General features: G+C 47.2%; 25 non-coding genes across 25 annotated transcripts; all 25 read right to left on the bottom strand.

Moving 5' to 3' along the window:
• Positions 1 to 627: 627 nt before the first annotated feature.
• On the bottom strand, positions 628 to 739 carry TRNAL-CAA (transfer RNA leucine (anticodon CAA)). The gene is made up of 2 exons: positions 702 to 739; positions 628 to 673 (listed from the first exon to the last, which is right to left on the bottom strand). It is a non-coding gene; the product is annotated as a tRNA-Leu (tRNA).
• Positions 740 to 1,486: 747 nt separating this feature from the next.
• Positions 1,487 to 1,558, bottom strand: TRNAP-AGG (transfer RNA proline (anticodon AGG)). Its single transcript has one exon. It is a non-coding gene; the product is annotated as a tRNA-Pro (tRNA).
• An 887-nt stretch (positions 1,559 to 2,445) lies between these two features.
• Positions 2,446 to 2,517, bottom strand: TRNAP-CGG (transfer RNA proline (anticodon CGG)). The gene has a single exon. It is a non-coding gene; the product is annotated as a tRNA-Pro (tRNA).
• Positions 2,518 to 3,443: 926 nt separating this feature from the next.
• On the bottom strand, positions 3,444 to 3,555 carry TRNAL-CAA (transfer RNA leucine (anticodon CAA)). The gene is made up of 2 exons: positions 3,518 to 3,555; positions 3,444 to 3,489 (listed from the first exon to the last, which is right to left on the bottom strand). It is a non-coding gene; the product is annotated as a tRNA-Leu (tRNA).
• A 749-nt stretch (positions 3,556 to 4,304) lies between these two features.
• Positions 4,305 to 4,376, bottom strand: TRNAP-AGG (transfer RNA proline (anticodon AGG)). The gene has a single exon. It is a non-coding gene; the product is annotated as a tRNA-Pro (tRNA).
• An 887-nt stretch (positions 4,377 to 5,263) lies between these two features.
• Positions 5,264 to 5,335, bottom strand: TRNAP-CGG (transfer RNA proline (anticodon CGG)). Its single transcript has one exon. It is a non-coding gene; the product is annotated as a tRNA-Pro (tRNA).
• A 937-nt stretch (positions 5,336 to 6,272) lies between these two features.
• Positions 6,273 to 6,384, bottom strand: TRNAL-CAA (transfer RNA leucine (anticodon CAA)). Its single transcript has 2 exons — positions 6,347 to 6,384; positions 6,273 to 6,318 (listed from the first exon to the last, which is right to left on the bottom strand). It is a non-coding gene; the product is annotated as a tRNA-Leu (tRNA).
• A 747-nt stretch (positions 6,385 to 7,131) lies between these two features.
• On the bottom strand, positions 7,132 to 7,203 carry TRNAP-AGG (transfer RNA proline (anticodon AGG)). The gene has a single exon. It is a non-coding gene; the product is annotated as a tRNA-Pro (tRNA).
• An 887-nt stretch (positions 7,204 to 8,090) lies between these two features.
• Positions 8,091 to 8,162, bottom strand: TRNAP-CGG (transfer RNA proline (anticodon CGG)). The gene has a single exon. It is a non-coding gene; the product is annotated as a tRNA-Pro (tRNA).
• Positions 8,163 to 9,099: 937 nt separating this feature from the next.
• On the bottom strand, positions 9,100 to 9,211 carry TRNAL-CAA (transfer RNA leucine (anticodon CAA)). Its single transcript has 2 exons — positions 9,174 to 9,211; positions 9,100 to 9,145 (listed from the first exon to the last, which is right to left on the bottom strand). It is a non-coding gene; the product is annotated as a tRNA-Leu (tRNA).
• A 1,707-nt stretch (positions 9,212 to 10,918) lies between these two features.
• On the bottom strand, positions 10,919 to 10,990 carry TRNAP-CGG (transfer RNA proline (anticodon CGG)). The gene has a single exon. It is a non-coding gene; the product is annotated as a tRNA-Pro (tRNA).
• Positions 10,991 to 11,928: 938 nt separating this feature from the next.
• Positions 11,929 to 12,040, bottom strand: TRNAL-CAA (transfer RNA leucine (anticodon CAA)). Its single transcript has 2 exons — positions 12,003 to 12,040; positions 11,929 to 11,974 (listed from the first exon to the last, which is right to left on the bottom strand). It is a non-coding gene; the product is annotated as a tRNA-Leu (tRNA).
• A 748-nt stretch (positions 12,041 to 12,788) lies between these two features.
• Positions 12,789 to 12,860, bottom strand: TRNAP-AGG (transfer RNA proline (anticodon AGG)). Its single transcript has one exon. It is a non-coding gene; the product is annotated as a tRNA-Pro (tRNA).
• Positions 12,861 to 13,747: 887 nt separating this feature from the next.
• On the bottom strand, positions 13,748 to 13,819 carry TRNAP-CGG (transfer RNA proline (anticodon CGG)). The gene has a single exon. It is a non-coding gene; the product is annotated as a tRNA-Pro (tRNA).
• Positions 13,820 to 14,756: 937 nt separating this feature from the next.
• Positions 14,757 to 14,868, bottom strand: TRNAL-CAA (transfer RNA leucine (anticodon CAA)). Its single transcript has 2 exons — positions 14,831 to 14,868; positions 14,757 to 14,802 (listed from the first exon to the last, which is right to left on the bottom strand). It is a non-coding gene; the product is annotated as a tRNA-Leu (tRNA).
• A 289-nt stretch (positions 14,869 to 15,157) lies between these two features.
• TRNAV-AAC (transfer RNA valine (anticodon AAC)) lies at positions 15,158 to 15,230 on the bottom strand. Its single transcript has one exon. It is a non-coding gene; the product is annotated as a tRNA-Val (tRNA).
• Positions 15,231 to 15,616: 386 nt separating this feature from the next.
• Positions 15,617 to 15,688, bottom strand: TRNAP-AGG (transfer RNA proline (anticodon AGG)). The gene has a single exon. It is a non-coding gene; the product is annotated as a tRNA-Pro (tRNA).
• Positions 15,689 to 16,575: 887 nt separating this feature from the next.
• Positions 16,576 to 16,647, bottom strand: TRNAP-CGG (transfer RNA proline (anticodon CGG)). Its single transcript has one exon. It is a non-coding gene; the product is annotated as a tRNA-Pro (tRNA).
• Positions 16,648 to 17,585: 938 nt separating this feature from the next.
• TRNAL-CAA (transfer RNA leucine (anticodon CAA)) lies at positions 17,586 to 17,697 on the bottom strand. Its single transcript has 2 exons — positions 17,660 to 17,697; positions 17,586 to 17,631 (listed from the first exon to the last, which is right to left on the bottom strand). It is a non-coding gene; the product is annotated as a tRNA-Leu (tRNA).
• A 289-nt stretch (positions 17,698 to 17,986) lies between these two features.
• On the bottom strand, positions 17,987 to 18,059 carry TRNAV-AAC (transfer RNA valine (anticodon AAC)). The gene has a single exon. It is a non-coding gene; the product is annotated as a tRNA-Val (tRNA).
• Positions 18,060 to 18,445: 386 nt separating this feature from the next.
• Positions 18,446 to 18,517, bottom strand: TRNAP-AGG (transfer RNA proline (anticodon AGG)). The gene has a single exon. It is a non-coding gene; the product is annotated as a tRNA-Pro (tRNA).
• A 429-nt stretch (positions 18,518 to 18,946) lies between these two features.
• TRNAV-UAC (transfer RNA valine (anticodon UAC)) lies at positions 18,947 to 19,019 on the bottom strand. The gene has a single exon. It is a non-coding gene; the product is annotated as a tRNA-Val (tRNA).
• Positions 19,020 to 20,413: 1,394 nt separating this feature from the next.
• On the bottom strand, positions 20,414 to 20,525 carry TRNAL-CAA (transfer RNA leucine (anticodon CAA)). The gene is made up of 2 exons: positions 20,488 to 20,525; positions 20,414 to 20,459 (listed from the first exon to the last, which is right to left on the bottom strand). It is a non-coding gene; the product is annotated as a tRNA-Leu (tRNA).
• Positions 20,526 to 20,814: 289 nt separating this feature from the next.
• On the bottom strand, positions 20,815 to 20,887 carry TRNAV-AAC (transfer RNA valine (anticodon AAC)). Its single transcript has one exon. It is a non-coding gene; the product is annotated as a tRNA-Val (tRNA).
• Positions 20,888 to 21,273: 386 nt separating this feature from the next.
• Positions 21,274 to 21,345, bottom strand: TRNAP-AGG (transfer RNA proline (anticodon AGG)). The gene has a single exon. It is a non-coding gene; the product is annotated as a tRNA-Pro (tRNA).
• Between the last annotated feature and the right edge of the window lie 63 nt (positions 21,346 to 21,408).

Below are 21,408 nucleotides of genomic sequence, written 5' to 3'. Positions count from 1 at the left end.
GTTTGATTCTTGGATTCAAACACGCTCACTCAGCGCTCGATCAGGCTCGATCAGGCGAGATTTATATGAGTGGCTCGCAGGACTGAAACACTCACCTGGGAGACCCAGGGTGGCTGAATTCCCAGAATGGCCATTGTTGGGCAAGTCACCTCCTTTCCTCCTGCCTCAATCTAGAATTGGCTGCAAATCACAAGATAGAGTTCAATGTCCGTGTGTACTGCCTACTCCCAGCTACCTCTCTGTCTTCCTTATGTAAATTAAAATTCGCAAGGGGGGACCAATGACAATCTGCTCCTCCCACATAACCAGGAAGCCCTGTTGAACATGTCTGCCTGTGTTGTTGCAGGGACAGTGCCTTCTCCGCCCAAAAGGTGGCAGGAGAGCCTCACAACAAAGATGGGATCAACTGCTTAATGAGAAACCAGCACAGCAGTTAGTGTGATGGAGTGCAAATTTAACGGAAGGTGTGCCTGAGGTGTCCCTTCCAGGAATACATGGAATTGTGATTGAGGGCCCAGCCTGATCGTTGGTGGATTTCTCGTCATATGTTACAGGTCCGTGCAAAGATTGTGGTGTGTGGGGAATGCACTGCAAAAAACAGGACGATTTAAGGGTGTAAAAGAGACCTGTCAGAAGTGGGATTTGAACCCACGCCTCCATGAGGAGACCAGAAGTCTCAGTTGCACTGAAGATCAAGCTCTCTTGAGTCTGGCGCCTTAGACCACTCGGCCATCCTGACAGCCCTGGCTATGTACAGGTCTGACTCTTCTGTCTGCACTTGCCAATGTTTGCACTTACAGCGTTCGCAGCAATGTCACAGGTGTAAAGGCCCCACAATACAACATGGCATGATAAAAAAAAAGCTAGGCACAAGAGCGACCACTGATGGATGCGGATTACTTTGTTTCGTCTTGGAAAAGTAAAGGAAGTTTCCCACGGCTCGCTGGGTTCATGGACCGCCTCTTCTTAAGCTTGCATTGAGATAATAAGGTTTTAGAGGGTGCACATAAAAGCAGCTCATGCACAGTGTTTCTGCCCGGTCTCGAACAGGGGACCTTTCGCGTGTTAGGCGAACGTGATGACCACTACACTACAGAAACTAACTTGCTGTGTTTTACTGTTAGAGCAAGGTTCCTCTCAAGGATTCTCTCTACTTCTATTCTGCTGTATCAGCAGCCACTCAGAAAGCGAGGAGCAAGTGTGAAAACTGCAGAGATATCAGCCAACATGCTTGCAATTAGACGTATTAAAAATGTACTTATGCAGGCATCGACAGACAAATATCTGATGCCTAAATGCCAGCAAGTACAGCTTGGGAAAGCATCACCTGGGACACACACAGACTAAGCATGAAGGCAGAAAAAGCATGGATATCCGTTTTTCTTCTGAGGTTCAAAATAATTTGTGCAACAATGCGCCGAGTGTAATGAGAAATTGTCAGGCATTGTCAGTTTTGAGTAGGATTCGTATGCTTACCTCTAAAAAAGGGCTCGTCCGGGATTTGAACCCGGGACCTCTCGCACCCTAAGCGAGAATCATACCCCTAGACCAACGAGCCGAGGCACACAAGAGTCGCCTTTTGCACCGGCTCCGGGGGTTATTGGCAGCGAGTTGGTGAATGATTCACCCAAAGCAAGCAACTGCACATGCTGCTCTCTTCTGCAATATGGTTGCTGTCTTTTCCATGGCCGTCATCGAACAAGAAATGAAAATACCTCCATCCTTCAGACATTTTGTTTGCTCTAGGTGTATGCTCTCGGTGAGGACAATAAAACAATTTCTGCTCTCATGCCTTGCTTTCATCAAGTAGGCCCACCCTTCAGTACAAAAGGACGTGCAAACGAATGGCGCAAACTATCGTCACTTCTCTTTTTGAGCTGTCACTGATGCCCCTGGAGCACAGTACGTCACGCTGGTGAGGGATAGACAGCTTCCATTATCTCAGCTTTCCTATAAGTTGAGAGAGTAAATGCAAACAATAAGCTGCTGTTTCTGCCCAGTCTCGAACCAGGGACCTTTCGCGTGTAAAGCGAACGTGATAACCACTACACCACAGAAACAGATACTTTTGCCGCAATCTTCTTGGCATGTAGTGGGCTGGAAAGCACAGACCAAGGGCCAATGTCCATGAAGCTCAACGTTGGACCCTCCTTACCCGATCTCTTTCTTTGGAAGAAAGCAACGAGGACCACTTTTATTCCAAAAGGCGATTTTAAAACCATACCTGAAATCACGCTAGAAAAACACTTTGAATTTAATGTTCCTACACTGATGGTCCACCCCAGAAAAGCAGTTGCAAAGAAGTCCGGCACTGAAATTCTATACGCCAAAACTGGGAAACAGCGTGCAGGGAAAGGAACTTTTTCACCATACACGGCGTCTTATAGCATTGAAAAGAAGAAATGGTCCTACATAATAAGCAGCCTAAAAATAATTCCACAACATGGGCTCGTCCGGGATTTGAACCCGGGACCTCTCGCACCCGAAGTGAGAATCATACCCCTAGACCAACGAGCCTGATGCACTGTCAGCAATTTGAACAATTTCTGATGCGTCTTTCAGAAACAAAGCAGTGCTATTTGGCTGCTCTCTCTCTATGTGAGCCACACAAAGTCATGTTTTCTCTCAAGGTGTTGTTTTTTTCACTCTTGCAAGGAAGGGATCAGCCGATATCCTAGCTGCCAGTGAGCAGAAAAAAGGCACTGATGAGAACTGCAGGCACTTTCTGGCACTTGTACTTCTCTGCAAGTCCTGGACCCTTGCCCCATTAACTTCCACCCCAGAAGCAAGGGAGGGCCTGGCAATTCTTGCTCCTAAGAAAGAGGTGTTTGATTCTTGGATTCAAACACGCTCGATCAGGCTCGATCAGGCGAGATTTATATGAGTGGCTCGCAGGACTGAAACACTCACCTGGGAGACCCAGGGTGGCTGAATTCCCAGAATGGCCATTGTTGGGCAAGTCACCTCCTTTCCTCCTGCCTCAATCTAGAATTGGCTGCAAATCACAAGATAGAGTTCAATGTCCGTGTGTACTGCCTACTCCCAGCTACCTCTCTGTCTTCCTTATGTAAATTAAAATTCGCAAGGGGGGACCAATGACAATCTGCTCCTCCCACATAACCAGGAAGCCCTGTTGAACATGTCTGCCTGTGTTGTTGCAGGGACAGTGCCTTCTCCGCCCAAAAGGTGGCAGGAGAGCCTTACAACAAAGATGGGATCAACTGCTTAATGAGAAACCAGCACAGCAGTTAGTGTGATGGAGTGCAAATTTAACGGAAGGTGTGCCTGAGGTGTCCCTTCCAGGAATACATGGAATTGTGATTGAGGGCCCAGCCTGATCGTTGGTGGATTTCTCGTCATATGTTACAGGTCCGTGCAAAGATTGTGGTGTGTGGGGAATGCACTGCAAAAAAACAGGACGATTTAAGGGTGTAAAAGAGACCTGTCAGAAGTGGGATTTGAACCCACGCCTCCATGAGGAGACCAGAAGTCTCAGTTGCACTGAAGATCAAGCTCTCTTGAGTCTGGCGCCTTAGACCACTCGGCCATCCTGACAGCCCTGGCTATGTACAGGTCTGACTCTTCTGTCTGCACTTGCCAATGTTTGCACTTACAGCGTTCGCAGCAATGTCACAGGTGTAAAGGCCCCACAATACAACATGGCATGATAAAAAAAAAAAGCTAGGCACAAGAGCGACCACTGATGGATGCGGATTACTTTGTTTCGTCTTGGAAAAGTAAAGGAAGTTTCCCACGGCTCGCTGGGTTCATGGACCGCCTCTTCTTAAGCTTGCATTGAGATAATAAGGTTTTAGAGGGTGCACATAAAAGCAGCTCATGCACAGTGTTTCTGCCCGGTCTCGAACCGGGGACCTTTCGCGTGTTAGGCGAACGTGATGACCACTACTCTACAGAAATTAACTTGCTGTGTTTTACTGTTAGAGCAAGGTTCCTCTCAAGGATTCTCTCTACTTCTATTCTGCTGTATCAGCAGCCACTCAGAAAGCGAGGAGCAAGTGTGAAAACTGCAGAGATATCAGCCAACATGCTTGCAATTAGACGTATTAAAAATTTACTTATGCAGGCATCGACAGACAAATATCTGATGCCTAAATGCCAACAAGTACAGCTTGGGAAAGCATCACCTGGGACACACACAGACTAAGCATGAAGGCAGAAAAAGCATGGATATCCGTTTTTCTTCTGAGGTTCAAAATAATTTGTGCAACAATGCGCCGAATGTAATGAGAAATAGTCAGGCATTGTCAGTTTTGAGTAGGATTCGTATGTTTACCTCTAAAAAAGGGCTCGTCCGGGATTTGAACCCGGGACCTCTCGCACCCTAAGCGAGAATCATACCCCTAGACCAACGAGCCGAGGCACACAAGAGTCACCTTTTGCACCGGCTCCGGGGGTTATTGGCAGCGAGTTGGTGAATGATTCACCCAAAGCAAGCAACTGCACATGCTGCTCTCTTCTGCAATATGGTTGCTGTCTTTTCCATGGCCGTCATCGAACAAGAAATGAAAATACCTCCATCCTTCAGACATTTTGTCTGCTCTAGGTGTAAGCTCTCGGTGAGGACAATAAAACAATTTCTGCTCTCATGCCTTGCTTTCATCAAGTAGGCCCACCCTTCAGTACAAAAGGACGTGCAAACGAATGGCGCAAACTATCGTCACTTCTCTTTTTGAGCTGTCACTGAAGCCCCTGGAGCACAGTACGTCACGCTGGTGAGGGATAGACAGCTTCCATTATCTCAGCTTTCCTATAAGTTGAGAGAGTAAATGCAAGCAATAAGCTGCTGTTTTTGCCCGGTCTCGAACCAGGGACCTTTCGCGTGTAAAGCGAACGTGATAACCACTACACCACAGAAACAGATACTCTTGCAGGAATCTTCTTGGCATGTAGTGGGCTGGAAAGCACAGACCAAGGGCCAATGTCCATGAAGCTCAACGTTGGACCCTCCTTACCCGATCTCTTTCTTTGGAAGAAAGGAACGAGGACCACTTTTATTCCAAAAGGCGATTTTAAAACCAAACCTGAAATCACGCTAGAAAAACACTTTGAATTTAATGTTCCTACACTGATGGTCCACCCCAGAAAAGCAGTTGCAAAGAAGTCCGGCACTGTAATTCTATACGCCAAAACTGGGAAACAGCGTGCAGGGAAAGGAACTTTCTCACCATACACGGCGTCTTATAGCATTGAAAAGAAGAAATGGTCCTATATAATAAGCAGCCTAAAAATAATTCCACAACATGGGCTCGTCCGGGATTTGAACCCGGGACCTCTCGCACCCGAAGCGAGAATCATACCCCTAGACCAACGAGCCTGATTCCCCTGTCAGCAATTTGAACAATTTCTGATGCGTCTTTCAGAAAAAAAGCAGTGCTATTTGGCTGCTCTCTCTCTATGTGAGCCACACAAAGTCATGTTTTCTCTCAAGGTGTTGTTTTTTTCACTCTTGCAAGGAAGGGATCAACCGATATCCTAGCTGCCAGTGAGCAGAAAAAAGGCACTGATGAGAACTGCAGGCACTTTCTGGCACTTGTACTTCTCTGCAAGTCCTGGACCCTTGCCCCATAAACTTCCACCCCAGAAGCAAGGGAGGGCCTGCCAATTCTTGCTCCTAAGAAAGAGGTGTTTGATTCTTGGATTCAAACACGCTCACTCAGCGCTCGATCAGGCTCGATCAGGCGAGATTTATATGAGTGGCTCGCAGGACTGAAACACTCACCTGGGAGACCCAGGGTGGCTGAATTCCCAGAATGGCCATTGTTGGGCAAGTCACCTCCTTTCCTCCTGCCTCAATCTAGAATTGGCTGCAAATCACAAGATAGAGTTCAATGTCCGTGTGTACTGCCTACTCCCAGCTACCTCTCTGTCTTCCTTATGTAAATTAAAATTCGCAAGGGGGGACCAATGACAATCTGCTCCTCCCACATAACCAGGAAGCCCTGTTGAACATGTCTGCCTGTGTTGTTGCAGGGACAGTGCCTTCTCCGCCCAAAAGGTGGCAGGAGAGCCTCACAACAAAGATGGGATCAACTGCTTAATGAGAAACCAGCACAGCAGTTAGTGTGATGGAGTGCAAATTTAACGGAAGGTGTGCCTGAGGTGTCCCTTCCAGGAATACATGGAATTGTGATTGAGGGCCCAGCCTGATCGTTGGTGGATTTCTCGTCATATGTTACAGGTCCGTGCAAAGATTGTGGTGTGTGGGGAATGCACTGCAAAAAACAGGACGATTTAAGGGTGTAAAAGAGACCTGTCAGAAGTGGGATTTGAACCCACGCCTCCATGAGGAGACCAGAAGTCTCAGTTGCACTGAAGATCAAGCTCTCTTGAGTCTGGCGCCTTAGACCACTCGGCCATCCTGACAGCCCTGGCTATGTACAGGTCTGACTCTTCTGTCTGCACTTGCCAATGTTTGCACTTACAGCGTTCGCAGCAATGTCACAGGTGTAAAGGCCCCACAATACAACATGGCATGATAAAAAAAAAGCTAGGCACAAGAGCGACCACTGATGGATGCGGATTACTTTGTTTCGTCTTGGAAAAGTAAAGGAAGTTTCCCACGGCTCGCTGGGTTCATGGACCGCCTCTTCTTAAGCTTGCATTGAGATAATAAGGTTTTAGAGGGTGCACATAAAAGCAGCTCATGCACAGTGTTTCTGCCCGGTCTCGAACAGGGGACCTTTCGCGTGTTAGGCGAACGTGATGACCACTACACTACAGAAACTAACTTGCTGTGTTTTACTGTTAGAGCAAGGTTCCTCTCAAGGATTCTCTCTACTTCTATTCTGCTGTATCAGCAGCCACTCAGAAAGCGAGGAGCAAGTGTGAAAACTGCAGAGATATCAGCCAACATGCTTGCAATTAGACGTATTAAAAATGTACTTATGCAGGCATCGACAGACAAATATCTGATGCCTAAATGCCAGCAAGTACAGCTTGGGAAAGCATCACCTGGGACACACACAGACTAAGCATGAAGGCAGAAAAAGCATGGATATCCGTTTTTCTTCTGAGGTTCAAAATAATTTGTGCAACAATGCGCCGAGTGTAATGAGAAATTGTCAGGCATTGTCAGTTTTGAGTAGGATTCGTATGCTTACCTCTAAAAAAGGGCTCGTCCGGGATTTGAACCCGGGACCTCTCGCACCCTAAGCGAGAATCATACCCCTAGACCAACGAGCCGAGGCACACAAGAGTCGCCTTTTGCACCGGCTCCGGGGGTTATTGGCAGCGAGTTGGTGAATGATTCACCCAAAGCAAGCAACTGCACATGCTGCTCTCTTCTGCAATATGGTTGCTGTCTTTTCCATGGCCGTCATCAAACAAGAAATGAAAATACCTCCATCCTTCAGACATTTTGTTTGCTCTAGGTGTATGCTCTCGGTGAGGACAATAAAACAATTTCTGCTCTCATGCCTTGCTTTCATCAAGTAGGCCCACCCTTCAGTACAAAAGGACGTGCAAACGAATGGCGCAAACTATCGTCACTTCTCTTTTTGAGCTGTCACTGATGCCCCTGGAGCACAGTACGTCACGCTGGTGAGGGATAGACAGCTTCCATTATCTCAGCTTTCCTATAAGTTGAGAGAGTAAATGCAAACAATAAGCTGCTGTTTCTGCCCAGTCTCGAACCAGGGACCTTTCGCGTGTAAAGCGAACGTGATAACCACTACACCACAGAAACAGATACTTTTGCCGCAATCTTCTTGGCATGTAGTGGGCTGGAAAGCACAGACCAAGGGCCAATGTCCATGAAGCTCAACGTTGGACCCTCCTTACCCGATCTCTTTCTTTGGAAGAAAGCAACGAGGACCACTTTTATTCCAAAAGGCGATTTTAAAACCATACCTGAAATCACGCTAGAAAAACACTTTGAATTTAATGTTCCTACACTGATGGTCCACCCCAGAAAAGCAGTTGCAAAGAAGTCCGGCACTGAAATTCTATACGCCAAAACTGGGAAACAGCGTGCAGGGAAAGGAACTTTTTCACCATACACGGCGTCTTATAGCATTGAAAAGAAGAAATGGTCCTACATAATAAGCAGCCTAAAAATAATTCCACAACATGGGCTCGTCCGGGATTTGAACCCGGGACCTCTCGCACCCGAAGTGAGAATCATACCCCTAGACCAACGAGCCTGATGCACTGTCAGCAATTTGAACAATTTCTGATGCGTCTTTCAGAAACAAAGCAGTGCTATTTGGCTGCTCTCTCTCTATGTGAGCCACACAAAGTCATGTTTTCTCTCAAGGTGTTGTTTTTTTCACTCTTGCAAGGAAGGGATCAGCCGATATCCTAGCTGCCAGTGAGCAGAAAAAAGGCACTGATGAGAACTGCAGGCACTTTCTGGCACTTGTACTTCTCTGCAAGTCCTGGACCCTTGCCCCATTAACTTCCACCCCAGAAGCAAGGGAGGGCCTGGCAATTCTTGCTCCTAAGAAAGAGGTGTTTGATTCTTGGATTCAAACACGCTCACTCAGCACTCAATGAGGCTCGATCAGGCGAGATTTATATGAGTGGCTCGCAGGACTGAAACACTCACCTGGGAGACCCAGGGTGGCTGAATTCCCAGAATGGCCATTGTTGGGCAAGTCACCTCCTTTCCTCCTGCCGCAATCTAGAATTGGCTGCAAATCACAAGATAGCGTTCAATGTCCGTGTGTACTGCCTACTCCCAGCTACCTCTCTGTCTTCCTTATGTAAATTAAAATTCGCAAGGGGGGACCAATGACAATCTGCTCCTCCCACATAACCAGGAAGCCCTGTTGAACATGTCTGCCTGTGTTGTTGCAGGGACAGTGCCTTCTCCGCCCAAAAGGTGGCAGGAGAGCCTCACAACAAAGATGGGATCAACTGCTTAATGAGAAACCAGCACAGCAGTTAGTGTGATGGAGTGCAAATTTAACGGAAGGTGTGCCTGAGGTGTCCCTTCCAGGAATACATGGAATTGTGATTGAGGGCCCAGCCTGATCGTTGGTGGATTTCTCGTCATATGTTACAGGTCCGTGCAAAGATTGTGGTGTGTGGGGAATGCACTGCAAAAAAACAGGACGATTTAAGGGTGTAAAAGAGACCTGTCAGAAGTGGGATTTGAACCCACGCCTCCATGAGGAGACCAGAAGTCTCAGTTGCACTGAAGATCAAGCTCTCTTGAGTCTGGCGCCTTAGACCACTCGGCCATCCTGACAGCCCTGGCTATGTACAGGTCTGACTCTTCTGTCTGCACTTGCCAATGTTTGCACTTACAGCGTTCGCAGCAATGTCACAGGTGTAAAGGCCCCACAATACAACATGGCATGATAAAAAAAAAAGCTAGGCACAAGAGCGACCACTGATGGATGCGGATTACTTTGTTTCGTCTTGGAAAAGTAAAGGAAGTTTCCCACGGCTCGCTGGGTTCATGGACCGCCTCTTCTTAAGCTTGCATTGAGATAATAAGGTTTTAGAGGGTGCACATAAAAGCAGCTCATGCACAGTGTTTCTGCCCGGTCTCGAACCGGGGACCTTTCGCGTGTTAGGCGAACGTGATGACCACTACACTACAGAAATTAACTTGCTGTGTTTTACTGTTAGAACAAGGTTCCTCTCAAGGATTCTCTCTACTTCTATTCTGCTGTATCAGCAGCCACTCAGAAAGCGAGGAGCAAGTGTGAAAACTGCAGAGATATCAGCCAACATGCTTGCAATTAGACGTATTAAAAATTTACTTATGCAGGCATCGACAGACAAATATCTGATGCCTAAATGCCAGCAAGTACAGCTTGGGAAAGCATCACCTGGGACACACACAGACTAAGCATGAAGGCAGAAAAAGCATGGATATCCGTTTTTCTTCTGAGGTTCAAAATAATTTGTGCAACAATGCGCCGAATGTAATGAGAAATAGTCAGGCATTGTCAGTTTTGAGTAGGATTCGTATGTTTACCTCTAAAAAAGGGCTCGTCCGAGATTTGAACCCGGGACCTCTCACAACCTAACCGAGAATCATACCCCTAGACCAACGAGCCGAGGCACACAAGAGTCACCTTTTGCACCGGCTCCGGGGGTTATTGGCAGCGAGTTGGTGAATGATTCACCCAAAGCAAGCAACTGCACATGCTGCTCTCTTCTGCAATATGGTTGCTGTCTTTTCCATGGCCGTCATCGAACAAGAAATGAAAATACCTCCATCCTTCAGACATTTTGTCTGCTCTAGGTGTAAGCTCTCGGTGAGGACAATAAAACAATTTCTGCTCTCATGCCTTGCTTTCATCAAGTAGGCCCACCCTTCAGTACAAAAGGACGTGCAAACGAATGGCGCAAACTATCGTCACTTCTCTTTTTGAGCTGTCACTGAAGCCCCTGGAGCACAGTACGTCACGCTGGTGAGGGATAGACAGCTTCCATTATCTCAGCTTTCCTATAAGTTGAGAGAGTAAATGCAAGCAATAAGCTGCTGTTTTTGCCCGGTCTCGAACCAGGGACCTTTCGCGTGTAAAGCGAACGTGATAACCACTACACCACAGAAACAGATACTCTTGCAGCAATCTTCTTGGCATGTAGTGGGCTGGAAAGCACAGACCAAGGGCCAATGTCCATGAAGCTCAACGTTGGACCCTCCTTACCCGATCTCTTTCTTTGGAAGAAAGCAACGAGGACCACTTTTATTCCAAAAGGCGATTTTAAAACCATACCTGAAATCACGCTAGAAAAACACTTTGAATTTAATGTTCCTACACTGATGGTCCACCCCAGAAAAGCAGTTGCAAAGAAGTCCGGCACTGAAATTCTATACGCCAAAACTGGGAAACAGCGTGCAGGGAAAGGAACTTTTTCACCATACACGGCGTCTTATAGCATTGAAAAGAAGAAATGGTCCTACATAATAAGCAGCCTAAAAATAATTCCACAACATGGGCTCGTCCGGGATTTGAACCCGGGACCTCTCGCACCCGAAGTGAGAATCATACCCCTAGACCAACGAGCCTGATTCCCCTGTCAGCAATTTGAACAATTTCTGATGCGTCTTTCAGAAACAAAGCAGTGCTATTTGGCTGCTCTCTCTCTATGTGAGCCACACAAAGTCATGTTTTCTCTCAAGGTGTTGTTTTTTTCACTCTTGCAAGGAAGGGATCAGCCGATATCCTAGCTGCCAGTGAGCAGAAAAAAGGCACTGATGAGAACTGCAGGCACTTTCTGGCACTTGTACTTCTCTGCAAGTCCTGGACCCTTGCCCCATTAACTTCCACCCCAGAAGCAAGGGAGGGCCTGCCAATTCTTGCTCCTAAGAAAGAGGTGTTTGATTCTTGGATTCAAACACGCTCACTCAGCACTCAATGAGGCTCGATCAGGCGAGATTTATATGAGTGGCTCGCAGGACTGAAACACTCACATGGGAGACCCAGGGTGGCTGAATTCCCAGAATGGCCATTGTTGGGCAAGTCACCTCCTTTCCTCCTGCCGCAATCTAGAATTGGCTGCAAATCACAAGATAGCGTTCAATGTCCGTGTGTACTGCCTACTCCCAGCTACCTCTCTGTCTTCCTTATGTAAATTAAAATTCGCAAGGGGGGACCAATGACAATCTGCTCCTCCCACATAACCAGGAAGCCCTGTTGAACATGTCTGCCTGTGTTGTTGCAGGGACAGTGCCTTCTCCGCCCAAAAGGTGGCAGGAGAGCCTCACAACAAAGATGGGATCAACTGCTTAATGAGAAACCAGCACAGCAGTTAGTGTGATGGAGTGCAAATTTAACGGAAGGTGTGCCTGAGGTGTCCCTTCCAGGAATACATGGAATTGTGATTGAGGGCCCAGCCTGATCGTTGGTGGATTTCTCGTCATATGTTACAGGTCCGTGCAAAGATTGTTGTGTGTGTGGAATGCACTGCAAAAAAACAGGACGTTTTAAGGGTGTAAAAGAGACCTGTCAGAAGTGGGATTTGAACCCACGCCTCCATGAGGAGACCAGAAGTCTCAGTTGCACTGAAGATCAAGCTCTCTTGAGTCTGGCGCCTTAGACCACTCGGCCATCCTGACAGCCCTGGCTATGTACAGGTCTGACTCTTCTGTCTGCACTTGCCAATGTTTGCACTTACAGCGTTCGCAGCAATGTCACAGGTGTAAAGGCCCCACAATACAACATGGCATGATAAAAAAAAAAGCTAGGCACAAGAGCGACCACTGATGGATGCGGATTACTTTGTTTCGTCTTGGAAAAGTAAAGGAAGTTTCCCACGGCTCGCTGGGTTCATGGACCGCCTCTTCTTAAGCTTGCATTGAGATAATAAGGTTTTAGAGGGTGCACATAAAAGCAGCTCATGCACAGTGTTTCTGCCCGGTCTCGAACCGGGGACCTTTCGCGTGTTAGGCGAACGTGATGACCACTACACTACAGAAATTAACTTGCTGTGTTTTACTGTTAGAGCAAGGTTCCTCTCAAGGATTCTCTCTACTTCTATTCTGCTGTATCAGCAGCCACTCAGAAAGCGAGGAGCAAGTGTGAAAACTGCAGAGATATCAGCCAACATGCTTGCAATTAGACGTATTAAAAATTTACTTATGCAGGCATCGACAGACAAATATCTGATGCCTAAATGCCAACAAGTACAGCTTGGGAAAGCATCACCTGGGACACACACAGACTAAGCATGAAGGCAGAAAAAGCATGGATATCCGTTTTTCTTCTGAGGTTCAAAATAATTTGTGCAAAAATGCGCCGAGTGTAATGAGAAATAGTCAGGCATTGTCAGTTTTGAGTAGGATTCGTATGTTTACCTCTAAAAAAGGGCTCGTCCGGGATTTGAACCCGGGACCTCTCGCACCCTAAGCGAGAATCATACCCCTAGACCAACGAGCCGAGGCACACAAGAGTCACCTTTTGCACCAGCTCCGGGGGTTATTGGCAGCGAGTTGGTGAATGATTCACCCAAAGCAAGCAACTGCACATGCTGCTCTCTTCTGCAATATGGTTGCTGTCTTTTCCATGGCCGTCATCGAACAAGAAATGAAAATACCTCCATCCTTCAGACATTTTGTCTGCTCTAGGTGTAAGCTCTCGGTGAGGACAATAAAACAATTTCTGCTCTCATGCCTTGCTTTCATCAAGTAGGCCCACCCTTCAGTACAAAAGGACGTGCAAACGAATGGCGCAAACTATCGTCACTTCTCTTTTTGAGCTGTCACTGAAGCCCCTGGAGCACAGTACGTCATGCTGGTGAGGGATAGACAGCTTCCATTATCTCAGCTTTCCTATAAGTTGAGAGAGTAAATGCAAGCAATAAGCTGCTGTTTTTGCCCGGTCTCGAACCAGGGACCTTTCGCGTGTAAAGCGAACGTGATAACCACTACACCACAGAAACAGATACTCTTGCAGCAATCTTCTTGGCATGTAGTGGGCTGGAAAGCACAGACCAAGGGACAATGTCCATGAAGCTCAACGTTGGACCCTCCTTACCCGATCTCTTTCTTTGGAAGAAAGGAACGAGGACCACTTTTATTCCAAAAGGCGATTTTAAAACCAAACCTGAAATCACGCTAGAAAAACACTTTGAATTTAATGTTCCTACACTGATGGTCCACCCCAGAAAAGCAGTTGCAAAGAAGTCCGGCACTGAAATTCTATACGCCAAAACTGGGAAACAGCGTGCAGGGAAAGGAACTTTCTCACCATACACGGCGTCTTATAGCATTGAAAAGAAGAAATGGTCCTATATAATAAGCAGCCTAAAAATAATTCCACAACATGGGCTCGTCCGGGATTTGAACCCGGGACCTCTCGCACCCGAAGCGAGAATCATACCCCTAGACCAACGAGCCTGATTCCCCTGTCAGCAATTTGAACAATTTCTGATGCGTCTTTCAGAAACAAAGCAGTGCTATTTGGCTGCTCTCTCTCTATGTGAGCCACACAAAGTCATGTTTTCTCTCAAGGTGTTGTTTTTTTCACTCTTGCAAGGAAGGGATCAGCCGATATCCTAGCTGCCAGTGAGCAGAAAAAAGGCACTGATGAGAACTGCAGGCACTTTCTGGCACTTGTACTTCTCTGCAAGTCCTGGACCCTTGCCCCATAAACTTCCACCCCAGAAGCAAGGGAGGGCCTGCCAATTCTTGCTCCTAAGAAAGAGGTGTTTGATTCTTGGATTCAAACACGCTCACTCAGCGCTCGATCAGGCTCGATCAGGCGAGATTTATATGAGTGGCTCGCAGGACTGAAACACTCACCTGGGAGACCCAGGGTGGCTGAATTCCCAGAATGGCCATTGTTGGGCAAGTCACCTCCTTTCCTCCTGCCTCAATCTAGAATTGGCTGCAAATCACAAGATAGAGTTCAATGTCCGTGTGTACTGCCTACTCCCAGCTACCTCTCTGTCTTCCTTATGTAAATTAAAATTCGCAAGGGGGGACCAATGACAATCTGCTCCTCCCACATAACCAGGAAGCCCTGTTGAACATGTCTGCCTGTGTTGTTGCAGGGACAGTGCCTTCTCCGCCCAAAAGGTGGCAGGAGAGCCTCACAACAAAGATGGGATCAACTGCTTAATGAGAAACCAGCACAGCAGTTAGTGTGATGGAGTGCAAATTTAACGGAAGGTGTGCCTGAGGTGTCCCTTCCAGGAATACATGGAATTGTGATTGAGGGCCCAGCCTGATCGTTGGTGGATTTCTCGTCATATGTTACAGGTCCGTGCAAAGATTGTGGTGTGTGGGGAATGCACTGCAAAAAACAGGACGATTTAAGGGTGTAAAAGAGACCTGTCAGAAGTGGGATTTGAACCCACGCCTCCATGAGGAGACCAGAAGTCTCAGTTGCACTGAAGATCAAGCTCTCTTGAGTCTGGCGCCTTAGACCACTCGGCCATCCTGACAGCCCTGGCTATGTACAGGTCTGACTCTTCTGTCTGCACTTGCCAATGTTTGCACTTACAGCGTTCGCAGCAATGTCACAGGTGTAAAGGCCCCACAATACAACATGGCATGATAAAAAAAAAAGCTAGGCACAAGAGCGACCACTGATGGATGCGGATTACTTTGTTTCGTCTTGGAAAAGTAAAGGAAGTTTCCCACGGCTCGCTGGGTTCATGGACCGCCTCTTCTTAAGCTTGCATTGAGATAATAAGGTTTTAGAGGGTGCACATAAAAGCAGCTCATGCACAGTGTTTCTGCCCGGTCTCGAACCGGGGACCTTTCGCGTGTTAGGCGAACATGATGACCACTACACTACAGAAACTAACTTGCTGTGTTTTACTGTTAGAGCAAGGTTCCTCTCAAGGATTCTCTCTACTTCTATTCTGCTGTATCAGCAGCCACTCAGAAAGCGAGGAGCAAGTGTGAAAACTGCAGAGATATCAGCCAACATGCTTGCAATTAGACGTATTAAAAATGTACTTATGCAGGCATCGACAGACAAATATCTGATGCCTAAATGCCAGCAAGTACAGCTTGGGAAAGCATCACCTGGGACACACACAGACTAAGCATGAAGGCAGAAAAAGCATGGATATCCGTTTTTCTTCTGAGGTTCAAAATAATTTGTGCAACAATGCGCCGAGTGTAATGAGAAATTGTCAGGCATTGTCAGTTTGGAGTAGGATTCGTATGCTTACCTCTAAAAAAGGGCTCGTCCGGGATTTGAACCCGGGACCTCTCGCACCCTAAGCGAGAATCATACCCCTAGACCAACGAGCCGAGGCACACAAGAGTCGCCTTTTGCACCGGCTCCGGGGGTTATTGGCAGCGAGTTGGTGAATGATTCACCCAAAGCAAGCAACTGCACATGCTGCTCTCTTCTGCAATATGGTTGCTGTCTTTTCCATGGCCGTCATCGAACAAGAAATGAAAATACCTCCATCCTTCAGACATTTTGTTTGCTCTAGGTGTATGCTCTCGGTGAGGACAATAAAACAATTTCTGCTCTCATGCCTTGCTTTCATCAAGTAGGCCCACCCTTCAGTACAAAAGGACGTGCAAACGAATGGCGCAAACTATCGTCACTTCTCTTTTTGAGCTGTCACTGATGCCCCTGGAGCACAGTACGTCACGCTGGTGAGGGATAGACAGCTTCCATTATCTCAGCTTTCCTATAAGTTGAGAGAGTAAATGCAAACAATAAGCTGCTGTTTCTGCCCAGTCTCGAACCAGGGACCTTTCGCGTGTAAAGCGAACGTGATAACCACTACACCACAGAAACAGATACATTTGCCGCAATCTTCTTGGCATGTAGTGGGCTGGAAAGCACAGACCAAGGGCCAATGTCCATGAAGCTCAACGTTGGACCCTCCTTACCCGATCTCTTTCTTTGGAAGAAAGCAACGAGGACCACTTTTATTCCAAAAGGCGATTTTAAAACCATACCTGAAATCACGCTAGAAAAACACTTTGAATTTAATGTTCCTACACTGATGGTCCACCCCAGAAAAGCAGTTGCAAAGAAGTCCGGCACTGAAATTCTATACGCCAAAACTGGGAAACAGCGTGCAGGGAAAGGAACTTTTTCACCATACACGGCGTCTTATAGCATTGAAAAGAAGAAATGGTCCTACATAATAAGCAGCCTAAAAATAATTCCACAACATGGGCTCGTCCGGGATTTGAACCCGGGACCTCTCGCACCCGAAGTGAGAATCATACCCCTAGACCAACGAGCCTGATTCCCCTGTCAGCAATTTGAACAATTTCTGATGCGTCTTTCAAAAACAAAGCAGTGCTATTTGGCTGCTCTCTCTCTATGTGAGCCACACAAAGTCATGTTTTCTCTCAAGGTGTTGTTTTTTTCACTCTTGCAAGGAAGGGATCAGCCGATATCCTAGCTGCCAGTGAGCAGAAAAAAGGCACTGATGAGAACTGCAGGCACTTTCTGGCACTTGTACTTCTCTGCAAGTCCTGGACCCTTGCCCCATTAACTTCCACCCCAGAAGCAAGGGAGGGCCTGCCAATTCTTGCTCCTAAGAAAGAGGTGTTTGATTCTTGGATTCAAACACGCTCACTCAGCACTCAATGAGGCTCGATCAGGCGAGATTTATATGAGTGGCTCGCAGGACTGAAACACTCACCTGGGAGACCCAGGGTGGCTGAATTCCCAGAATGGCCATTGTTGGGCAAGTCACCTCCTTTCCTCCTGCCTCAATCTAGAATTGGCTGCAAATCACAAGATAGAGTTCAATGTCCGTGTGTACTGCCTACTCCCAGCTACCTCTCTGTCTTCCTTATGTAAATTAAAATTCGCAAGGGGGGACCAATGACAATCTGCTCCTCCCACATAACCAGGAAGCCCTGTTGAACATGTCTGCCTGTGTTGTTGCAGGGACAGTGCCTTCTCCGCCCAAAAGGTGGCAGGAGAGCCTCACAACAAAGATGGGATCAACTGCTTAATGAGAAACCAGCACAGCAGTTAGTGTGATGGAGTGCAAATTTAACGGAAGGTGTGCCTGAGGTGTCCCTTCCAGGAATACATGGAATTGTGATTGAGGGCCCAGCCTGATCGTTGGTGGATTTCTCGTCATATGTTACAGGTCCGTGCAAAGATTGTGGTGTGTGGGGAATGCACTGCAAAAAAACAGGACGATTTAAGGGTGTAAAAGAGACCTGTCAGAAGTGGGATTTGAACCCACGCCTCCATGAGGAGACCAGAAGTCTCAGTTGCACTGAAGATCAAGCTCTCTTGAGTCTGGCGCCTTAGACCACTCGGCCATCCTGACAGCCCTGGCTATGTACAGGTCTGACTCTTCTGTCTGCACTTGCCAATGTTTGCACTTACAGCGTTCGCAGCAATGTCACAGGTGTAAAGGCCCCACAATACAACATGGCATGATAAAAAAAAAAGCTAGGCACAAGAGCGACCACTGATGGATGCGGATTACTTTGTTTCGTCTTGGAAAAGTAAAGGAAGTTTCCCACGGCTCGCTGGGTTCATGGACCGCCTCTTCTTAAGCTTGCATTGAGATAATAAGGTTTTAGAGGGTGCACATAAAAGCAGCTCATGCACAGTGTTTCTGCCCGGTCTCGAACCGGGGACCTTTCGCGTGTTAGGCGAACGTGATGACCACTACACTACAGAAACTAACTTGCTGTGTTTTACTGTTAGAGCAAGGTTCCTCTCAAGGATTCTCTCTACTTCTATTCTGCTGTATCAGCAGCCACTCAGAAAGCGAGGAGCAAGTGTGAAAACTGCAGAGATATCAGCCAACATGCTTGCAATTAGACGTATTAAAAATTTACTTATGCAGGCATCGACAGACAAATATCTGATGCCTAAATGCCAGCAAGTACAGCTTGGGAAAGCATCACCTGGGACACACACAGACTAAGCATGAAGGCAGAAAAAGCATGGATATCCGTTTTTCTTCTGAGGTTCAAAATAATTTGTGCAACAATGCGCCGAGTGTAATGAGAAATAGTCAGGCATTGTCAGTTTTGAGTAGGATTCGTATATTTACCTCTAAAAAAGGGCTCGTCCGGGATTTGAACCCGGGACCTCTCGCACCCTAAGCGAGAATCATACCCCTAGACCAACGAGCCGAGGCACACAAGAGTCACCTTTTGCACCGGCTCCGGGGGTTATTGGCAGCGAGTTGGTGAATGATTCACCCAAAGCAAGCAACTGCACATGCTGCTCTCTTCTGCAATATGGTTGCTGTCTTTTCCATGGCCGTCATCGAACAAGAAATGAAAATACCTCCATCCTTCAGACATTTTGTTTGCTCTAGGTGTATGCTCTCGGTGAGGACAATAAAACAATTTCTGCTCTCATGCCTTGCTTTCATCAAGTAGGCCCACCCTTCAGTACAAAAGGACGTGCAAACGAATGGCGCAAACTATCGTCACTTCTCTTTTTGAGCTGTCACTGAAGCCCCTGGAGCACAGTACGTCACGCTGGTGAGGGATAGACAGCTTCCATTATCTCAGCTTTCCTATAAGTTGAGAGAGTAAATGCAAGCAATAAGCTGCTGTTTCTGCCCGGTCTCGAACCAGGGACCTTTCGCGTGTAAAGCGAACGTGATAACCACTACACCACAGAAACAGATACTCTTGCAGCAATCTTCTTGGCATGTAGTGGGCTGGAAAGCACAGACCAAGGGCCAATGTCCATGAAGCTCAACGTTGGACCCTCCTTACCCGATCTCTTTCTTTGGAAGAAAGGAACGAGGACCACTTTTATTCCAAAAGGCGATTTTAAAACCATACCTGAAATCACGCTAGAAAAACACTTTGAATTTAATGTTCCTACACTGATGGTCCACCCCAGAAAAGCAGTTGCAAAGAAGTCCGGCACTGAAATTCTATACGCCAAAAGTGGGAAACAGCGTGCAGGGAAAGGAACTTTCTCACCATACACGGCGTCTTATAGCATTGAAAAGAAGAAATGGTCCTATATAATAAGCAGCCTAAAAATAATTCCACAACATGGGCTCGTCTGGGATTTGAACCCGGGACCTCTCGCACCCGAAGCGAGAATCATACCCCTAAACCAACGAGCCTGATTCCCCTGTCAGCAATTTGAACAATTTCTGATGCGTCTTTCAGAAACAAAGCAGTGCTATTTGGCTGCTCTCTCTCTATGTGAGCCACACAAAGTCATGTTTTCTCTCAAGGTGTTGTTTTTTTCACTCTTGCAAGGAAGGGATCAGCCGATATCCTAGCTGCCAGTGAGCAGAAAAAAGGCACTGATGAGAACTGCAGGCACTTTCTGGCACTTGTACTTCTCTGCAAGTCCTGGACCCTTGCCCCATTAACTTCCACCCCAGAAGCAAGGGAGGGCCTGCCAATTCTTGCTCCTAAGAAAGAGGTGTTTGATTCTTGGATTCAAACACGCTCACTCAGCGCTCGATCAGGCTCGATCAGGCGAGATTTATATGAGTGGCTCGCAGGACTGAAACACTCACCTGGGAGACCCAGGGTGGCTGAATTCCCAGAATGGCCATTGTAGGGCAAGTCACCTCCTTTCCTCCTGCCTCAATCTAGAATTGGCTGCAAATCACAAGATAGAGTTCAATGTCCGTGTGTACTGCCTACTCCCAGCTACCTCTCTGTCTTCCTTATGTAAATTAAAATTTGCAAGGGGGGACCAATGACAATCTGCTCCTCCCACATAACCAGGAAGCCCTGTTGAACATGTCTGCCTGTGTTGTTGCAGGGACAGTGCCTTCTCTGCCCAAAAGGTGGCAGGAGAGCCTCACAACAAAGATGGGATCAACTGCTTAATGAGAAACCAGCACAGCAGTTAGTGTGATGGAGTGCAAATTTAACGGAAGGTGTGCCTGAGGTGTCCCTTCCAGGAATACATGGAATTGTGATTGAGGGCCCAGCCTGATCGTTGGTGGATTTCTCGTCATATGTTACAGGTCCGTGCAAAGATTGTGGTGTGTGGGGAATGCACTGCAAAAAACAGGACGATTTAAGGGTGTAAAAGAGACCTGTCAGAAGTGGGATTTGAACCCACGCCTCCATGAGGAGACCAGAAGTCTCAGTTGCACTGAAGATCAAGCTCTCTTGAGTCTGGCGCCTTAGACCACTCGGCCATCCTGACAGCCCTGGCTATGTACAGGTCTGACTCTTCTGTCTGCACTTGCCAATGTTTGCACTTACAGCGTTCGCAGCAATGTCACAGGTGTAAAGGCCCCACAATACAACATGGCATGATAAAAAAAAAAGCTAGGCACAAGAGCGACCACTGATGGATGCGGATTACTTTGTTTCGTCTTGGAAAAGTAAAGGAAGTTTCCCACGGCTCGCTGGGTTCATGGACCGCCTCTTCTTAAGCTTGCATTGAGATAATAAGGTTTTAGAGGGTGCACATAAAAGCAGCTCATGCACAGTGTTTCTGCCCGGTCTCGAACCGGGGACCTTTCGCGTGTTAGGCGAACGTGATGACCACTACACTACAGAAACTAACTTGCTGTGTTTTACTGTTAGAGCAAGGTTCCTCTCAAGGATTCTCTCTACTTCTATTCTGCTGTATCAGCAGCCACTCAGAAAGCGAGGAGCAAGTGTGAAAACTGCAGAGATATCAGCCAACATGCTTGCAATTAGACGTATTAAAAATGTACTTATGCAGGCATCGACAGACAAATATCTGATGCCTAAATGCCAGCAAGTACAGCTTGGGAAAGCATCACCTGGGACACACACAGACTAAGCATGAAGGCAGAAAAAGCATGGATATCCGTTTTTCTTCTGAGGTTCAAAATAATTTGTGCAACAATGCGCCGAGTGTAATGAGAAATTGTCAGGCATTGTCAGTTTTGAGGAGGATTCGTATGCTTACCTCTAAAAAAGGGCTCGTCCGGGATTTGAACCCGGGACCTCTCGCACCCTAAGCGAGAATCATACCCCTAGACCAACGAGCCGAGGCACACAAGAGTCGCCTTTTGCACCGGCTCCGGGGGTTATTGGCAGCGAGTTGGTGAATG

Source organism: Triturus cristatus, chromosome 10 (assembly GCF_964204655.1).
Source record: "Triturus cristatus chromosome 10, aTriCri1.1, whole genome shotgun sequence".
Lineage (NCBI taxonomy): Eukaryota > Metazoa > Chordata > Amphibia > Caudata > Salamandridae > Triturus > Triturus cristatus.
The sequence above is the reverse complement of the archived record's forward strand: the minus strand, read 5'-3'. Positions and strand labels throughout refer to the sequence as shown.